General features: G+C 36.0%; 1 long non-coding RNA gene and 1 other non-coding gene across 2 annotated transcripts; both read left to right on the forward strand.

Moving 5' to 3' along the window:
- Positions 1-3,133: 3,133 nt before the first annotated feature.
- On the forward strand, positions 3,134-3,788 carry LOC119791405. The gene is made up of 3 exons (XR_005281854.1): positions 3,134-3,365; positions 3,464-3,527; positions 3,733-3,788. It is a non-coding gene; the product is annotated as an uncharacterized LOC119791405 (long non-coding RNA).
- Positions 3,789-6,373: 2,585 nt separating this feature from the next.
- Positions 6,374-6,483, forward strand: trnal-caa. The gene is made up of 2 exons: positions 6,374-6,411; positions 6,438-6,483. It is a non-coding gene; the product is annotated as a tRNA-Leu (tRNA).
- Positions 6,484-7,984: the final 1,501 nt, after the last annotated feature.

Genomic DNA, 7,984 nt, shown 5'->3' on the forward strand with positions numbered 1-7,984 from the left:
TGCCACAGAACTCAAATCTGAAAGAATTGTATCTATTCTACCTTTTATTTACAAAGCACAGAGGTTAAAAATATCCACTTTCGGCCACCCCTTAGTGTACATTGGTTATTGCCTGGCCAAAATGTTCTGGCTACACCTCTGAGGACAGCAGCAGCTGTCTGGAGCGAACTTTAATTGGACTTGGCATAACAAGCAACCTCGGTGAGTGGCGACAGGTCCTTGGCGGTGACGTAGGCGGCTTGGAATCGACACCAAATTGCTGAACTTTGGCGGCTGGCATAAACTGGTTTGTGACTGGACTGCTATAGCGTCTCAGGCAAGGGCGTAGGAATATGTTTACAATTGGGGGGGGGACATGTCGGAAATCTGAGATTCGTAAATATTCAACAGAAACATATCTTAAGTACGCTACTTTAAAAAAAGGCTATTTAATCTTTTACTTTATTCCTTTATAAATGTGTTTGCAAAAATAATGCATTTAAAATTAACATAATGCATTTGTTCATAAGATGTGAGCATATCACCAAACAAAATGACTGGAGTCTTTTATTAAGCAAAGGGAGATGTCTTTCAAGGGCTTCAGCCCTTGGCATATTTAGTGTCCGCATACGCACTAGAAAATCAAAACAATTCAGTAGGCCACACAAGTGCAAAGTTTGATATGTTTTATTTTGTCAAACTTGCAATAATGGTCAAAAATGAATTTATATAGGTTGACTGACAGAGGGAGCTGACAGTGTGTTGAAGAATTATGGGCAGGGCGCTTTGAAGCATCTGGTTCAAAAACGCATTCTGAACCTTTGGTAGAAATCCATCTATCCTTCCATTTTCTGTACACCCTGTCCCTTAGTGGGGTCGGGAGGTGCTGGTGCGGGGTCCACCCTAGACAGGTGGCCAGTCTGTCCAGACCTTTGGTAGAAATGGCGCCTTTAATTCCAATTTGCAGTACAGAACAGAGAAAACTACAGAGTTGTCAATGTTGTGTTAATCTGTTTATAGTGTAAAAAGAGGAGCCAGCAGTTTATTTGAGGAAATAAAGATGCAGAAGTTAATTAGTTGGTTAATTAGTGGTTGTGCAGCAGTCCGCTGCACGACCAATGCGGCCGCCGCTGCTAAGAATTAGAATTAATTCTCCCTGTGGTTAACTAACGATCAGGAGCACGGCAGGTATAACATCTGTCCATTTCGGCGAATCAAAACCATGCAAAAAATAAAAAATCCTCGTAAAACGCACGCCCAGACCGGGCTAATTTCAACACAAGTTGTGTTAGGTTACTGTTACTCACACTGACGTTTCTCTTTTAAAAAAATCTGAGTAAGTCCTACTGCTGTTTCAGCCTCTTAGTTGGTGGTGGCATTGTACTGAAATGAGATATAAAAAAATATATATAAAAAAAAAATTTTGGCTAGCGTGGCAAACGTCTAGAGAAAGTTAGCAGTTAAATATTGGATGAGTGATCAGCCCAAGACTACGGAAGAGGATTAGGGCCACTGGAAAAAAAAAAGTTAAGTGATTTTTACATTTTATTTCAGTTTAATACGGGAAAAAAGTCAGAATTCTGACTTTTATTTTCAGAATGAAGACTTTTTTTTTCTCAGAATTCTGACTTTTTTTCTCAGAATTTTGGATCTTAATGTAGATGGGCACCATGAAGGCAGAGATGTGGAGCACTCAGCTTCACTGACAAAGATGTGAGTTGTTTGAGAGAGCCAGTGACACATTGGTGGAAAATGACAGAATTAGGCAACTTTTTACGTGCCCGAGGGGTCCCCCCATTAATGGAGGAGCAGAAGGTCATTAAAACAAGAGATCTAGTCTCTAAAAGAGACATGGCTATGGCTTGATGCTAACATGTTTGTTGTTAGACATACTTTTGTTATATTACATTTGTGTTGTGTTTTCCAAATAGTGTAGAAAATTAATGGTGGGTTTATAATGTTTACCTTTTATGAGCAGGACAGGAAGAAGAGAAGTGTAGCATTACCTCCAACTAGTTAAACTCATAATTATGAAGTTATTCAACAAATTCCTCAAGTAAAAAAGTGCAACTTTTATTTTTTATTTATTTTTTTTTTTATACCAGATTTGTGGATTAATTTCAAAATTATGTATTCCTTCCAAATTTCCAAATCTGAAGAATTTTTTAAACCAATATCTACATTATTTAACATTTAGTTTGTTTTAGCAGTACTTCCTGTTATATTTCTTTATACGTATATTTTACATTTTCTCAGCAGATTTGAAATTGTGTGCTTGTGTAAACACAAGTAGTCAATCTTTACTCTAAACATATATTCTGGTTGTTTTTTAGTTAGACCTTCTTGTTTTTATATATCTGTATAGTACCCCCGCCCCCCCCCCCCCCCCCCCCACCACCACCAAAAAAAAACTGTAAATTGATTAGAAACATTAATCATCTGTCAGATTTCTGAGAAAAAAGGCAGATTTCTGAGATTAAAGTCAGAAATCTGAGAAAAAAGTCAGAATTCTGAGATTAAAGTCAGAATTCTGAGAAAAGTCAGAATTCTGACTTTTTCCCCCATGTTAAACTAAAAAAAATTAAAAATCAGTTAACTTTTTTCAGTGGCCCTAATCCTCTTCCTACAAGACTAAGATGACTAAACCAAAAAGATTCAGTTTCTATATATGAAAGTGAACTGACAACAAGACGTTATAAATAAGCAATATTCATAGCAGCATTCCCGACAGACCATTTTACCTCATTCACAAGTTTCTGACTTTCTGTATCGCTGTTTCCCTCTGAGTGCTCAAACACTCAACAGTTCACAGAGGGGAGGGGGAGTACAGTGACGTAACGCTATGCTGCGCCTTCAAAATAAAAGCACGATAGTTAAAAAATTGTCAAAATCTAATATTTTGCGGTACAATTTTTGGGGGGGACATATCCACCTGGCTTTTATATTGGGGGGGACATGTCCCCCCCGTCCCCCCCGCTTCCTACGCCGCTGGTCTCAGGTTATATGTAGTTTATTCAGTAATGTCTTACAAAGCTCAGATGCCTTCACAAAGTTATCTCTCGATCATTGATGTAAACAGTCCGTGGATTCACACAATAATACGCTGCAAAGTGCTTCTTCTGCTCAGCAGGTTAGGGGAGAAGGACCTCGCTGCAGCAAACAGAAAGGGGCGGGGACGGACCTTTCCGTCAGTCCCATACCTTATTTGGAAATGGGACTATTGCATTCCGGAAATGAAGGGGGCGCTATTTTCATAATCACTAGTATAAATGCCTTAAAGATGCGGGGTTAAGAGGAAAGGAAGAAGAAAGAAAGAAGTTTGAAAAGTTTTTGCACTGGTGTTCGGCACACGATCCATAATGCAAAACCCACAAAATCAACAAAAGGTAATTTTACCTTCTTAAAATTTGTTTCACATAGTAAATTAATACGCTTTTCTAGATTCAGTTTTTTAAGAAAACCTTCAATTTGTCCTTTTTAAAAGGTCCAGAGAAGAACTACAAAAGGAGAGAAAGCGGAAAAAAGTTGATGAGAGGGCAAAATGTGAGGTAAGCTGTAGCTAAAATTCATCACTTTGTTGTTTTAAGTCATAGAATTTGTATTATGTCCATTCACAGTGTACTTTTGTTCTATGCTTATTTTTTTTAAGTCTGAAAGAAAATCAGGATAGAAGAATTAAAAGGGTTGAATCAGTTTTGATGTTATTTGGACTTGCATTCATCTTTCACTTAGAACATATCTGTATTTTTACAGACTCTGTGTGCTGATGACCACACCTATGCCAAAGGAGCCAAGGCACAAATCAAGGTTCATTTTTAAATTTACACATAACTAGTAATTTTGATTTGTGTATCTTTATGTGCAAATGAGACTAAAACCCTAAATGATTTTTTTTTTATTTGAATTCATTATTTGGACAACTTTTTTTATATCATTAGAGATGAAAGGATAAGATACTGAGAGATATAAAGTATTAATTATTGTTTAATGCTCTTCACCATGCAGGTAGAAAGGATACCGCCAATCTTACAGGTAGGATTCATTCATAATCATATGTATCATCCATTCTTCCTGTATGACAGTCTTGCAATGCACCTGTTTTTTATTTTGTTTTTGTTTTTTTGTTTTTTTTTTCAGATGCAGAGGAGAGGAGAGTACCCTCGTTACTACTGTGATGGCATACCTGGACTTTGCCCTGAGTGCCAACATTGAATTAAAAGAAAATAAAAGTTGCTTTCCACAATCTGTCACATATTGTTAGTTTTTTTGTGACATGCCATTTGAAATCGTTTCTGATAAAGAATATTTACCTTTTGACTTGTGCAGTCCTCCTTTTTCATAATGTGTTCTTTCAATATTATTTACATTTTTTAGAGTTCCTTTTGTTGTAGCTCAGTTGATTTACATCATTTAGTTTTCATAGAAATGGTGTCGTTTCCACAAAGTTACATTGTGGCTGTAATTTGTTGGAGAAACAGTAGAACCAATAAAGTAGTTGTAAATCTATTGTTACAGCGTTGTTTAACAATTGGAAAATCTTGTTGGAAAATTTTAAATGCAAGCAAAGCTAATAACTTGCAATATACAATGTTTCCTATACATTTTTGAACAATGACTGGAATCAATACAAACTTTCTTTACAAACCTGACATACAGACAAGTTTATGTTTTAACAGTTAGAATCAACTTGTTTTATGTAATAAAAAATAAGTTGCAGAAACATTGTTCAGATACAAACATAAGATTAAACGAGCAAAACGAAGGTGTAATCAGGGTGGAGGTGATGGAAGCTCAGGTGAGGAGCAGTTGCACACATCAAGCTGGACTTTATGAAGGGTGAAGGACTTGAGACCGGCGCCGTTAGGCTGGGAGGGAGGCACCTGAGCAGGTGATTGGCTGAGCAGGTGAGATGAAGACAGACTTTATTCAAAAAGGTTTTCATGTAGAAAAAAGATCATTCTCTCTGGTGGTTACCAGTACAGTGTCTACTGCCGGGATCAGAAAGTTGAAGATTATTGTCAAATGAACTTTCTAAAACCTACTTTCTGTGCGAGTCTTTCCAGGTTGAAGCTACATTTAAGGTTTTAATTAATCACTTTATGTTTTCATGTTTTATTCATGTTTTTGGAGTGCAGTTCATGAATTTATTGCAATTGATAAAATTAATATGGTATTTCTAAATGGAATAGTGGGACACCAGCCAGTTTACTAGTTGAGCTGGAGTCCTTATAGGAGACATTATGGTCAATAATGATAATAATTGAGCCAGGTCACCTGCAACCAAGTATATTCTAGTTAACGAAAGGCACTTGTTAAAAGTTCAAAAGGTCTTTGGTTTGTTTGTAAATTATATTCACAATGAGAATAATAAGAAAAAATATTTGGCAAATAAACAACAAAAGTGCACCGTGAATGGACGTACTAAGTTGGCCAAAATTGTCGACTAAATGTTTTACAGACCAAACCTCTTTTCCATCTAGTTCTTATTAAATAAGCCAAAGGCTATTATATTTTAGATTTTAACTTATTTATTTTAAGAGTACCGTTCACAACATCAAAATATATTATTTGAACTTCAGCACCAGCATGTATTTGTTTATATCTGTTTTCTTAATCAGCGATGGACTGGGGATCTGTCCAGGGTCAGCAGCCTTCATGACCCCACTTGAGGATAATTCATAAAAATTAATGGATGGATAAATGTGCTCTTAATGTAATGTACATTTGTCTCCAAAATATTGATTTTATTTCTCCATAATGATTCCTTATTGTTGCTTATTTTAGATTGTTTGTTACTAATATAATTTTAAATAAAGATTTCAAAATAAAAAAGGGACATACCACGTGACAGACATACCACGTGACATATCACGTTTTGTAGCCATTTCTTTACTGTTTAATTAGTATTTTTAATGTTGAAAGTGTTCTTGGGTGTTTTGAAAGGCGTTGTCAAATAAAATACGTTATTATTATAATTATTATGAAACGGTCGGTACAGGAAATAGTGTCACTAGCGCCCCCGTCAGTTCCGGAATGAAATGGTCCCATTTCCATATAAGGTATGAGACTGACAGTGGTCCGTCCCCGCCCCTTTCTGTTTGCTGCAGCGAAGTGTACTTCGGTTAGGGTAGCAGGTCGACCTCCCCAAGATGGCGCCCGTAATTTTTGCGCCGCGACAGGCAATGCGTTGTCGATTCTTTTGTGTGCCCTTGTTGCGGGTTACCCCCTTAAGCCCTTAACACAACGAGGTAGTACGTAAGTGTTCATGTCCCTAGTCGGATTCAGCTGAATTTAGACCCCTAGAAAGTCAAAGATGGATGAATATATGAATGACTTCGCAGTGTCGTGTTGTGTGAGGAACTAATAACCATTTTTCACATCAGTAGGCGGAGTTGTCAGGATGGCCGAGCGGTCTAAGGCGCCAGACTCAAGGATTGTACCTTCCTGTGAAGCGGGACTTCTGGTCTCCGATTGGAGGCGTGGGTTCGAATCCCACTTCTGACAGCAATTTTTTTTTTTTTACATAAAGCAGTTATTTCACTGCGTATTTTCTGTAATTTAATCAAATCGTTAATTCAATTATCAATTATTTAACCTTTAATATTTAATCGGTAATTCAATCAAATTGTTCATAACAGGTAATCACATTGAGCAAAATATACGAATTTATCTAAACAATAAAAGTGTTTTGAATAGTATCCAAAACAAAAAGAAATAATACTATATAAGGTTAAAAACAACAACAAGGCATATGAGTGTGTTAAGATTGAAGGTTGCTTATAAAAAAGAAATGTCAATAAAAGTTGATTGATTGGATTTTCCTCTGGACGTGAAATATCACTATGAAATTAAACAGTTCGCACATTGAAGAGCAGCATAATATTATAATACAAATACTAAAAAAATAAATTAATAATAATAATGCTGTGTTTATAATACAGGTTTCTAATTCATTATTCACACTTGAAGAATTACACCAAAAGCGAGAACCATGCAAAGAATAAAAGGAAAATAAGTGATAATATTGATATAAACTCAAATCACAGTCCATTTATATAAAATAATATACACTTTACAGCGGCGTAGGAAGCGGGGGGGACGGGGGGGACATGTCCCCCCCAATATAAAAGCCAGGTGGATATGTCCCCCCCAAAAATTGTACTGCAAAATATTAGATTTTGACAATTTTTTAACTATCGTGCTTTTATTTTGAAGGCGCAGCATAGCGTTACGTCACTGTACTCCCCCTCCCCTCTGTGAACTGTTGAGTGTTTGAGCACTCAGAGGGAAACAGCGATACAGAAAGTCAGAAACTTGTGAATGAGGTAAAATGGTCTGTCGGGAATGCTGCTATGAATATTGCTTATTTATAACGTCTTGTTGTCAGTTCACTTTCATATATAGAAACTGAATCTTTTTGGTTTAGTCATCTTAGTCTTGTAGGAAGAGGATTAGGGCCACTGAAAAAAGTTAACTGATTTTTAATTTTTTTTAGTTTAACATGGGGGAAAAAGTCAGAATTCTGACTTTTCTCAGAATTCTGACTTTAATCTCAGAATTCTGACTTTTTTCTCAGATTTCTGACTTTAATCTCAGAAATCTGCCTTTTTTCTCAGAAATCTGACAGATGATTAATGTTTCTAATCAATTTACAGTTTTTTTTGGTGGTGGTGGGGGTGGGGGGGGGGGGGGGGGGGGGTACTATACAGATATATAAAAACAAGAAGGTCTAACTAAAAAATAACCAGAATATATGTTTAGAGTAAAGATTGACTACTTGTGTTTACACAAGCACACAATTTCAAATCTGCTGAGAAAATGTAAAATATACGTATAAAGAAATATAACAGGAAGTACTGCTAAAACAAACTAAATGTTAAATAATGTAGATATTGGTTTAAAAAATTCTTCAGATTTGGAAATTTGGAAGGAATACATAATTTTGAAATTAATCTACAAATCTGGTATAAAAAAAAATAAATAAAAAATAAAAGTTGCACTTTTT

The sequence above is a fragment of the Cyprinodon tularosa genome, unplaced genomic scaffold, assembly GCF_016077235.1.
Source record: "Cyprinodon tularosa strain WSP-4 unplaced genomic scaffold, ASM1607723v1 ctg388, whole genome shotgun sequence".
Lineage (NCBI taxonomy): Eukaryota > Metazoa > Chordata > Actinopteri > Cyprinodontiformes > Cyprinodontidae > Cyprinodon > Cyprinodon tularosa.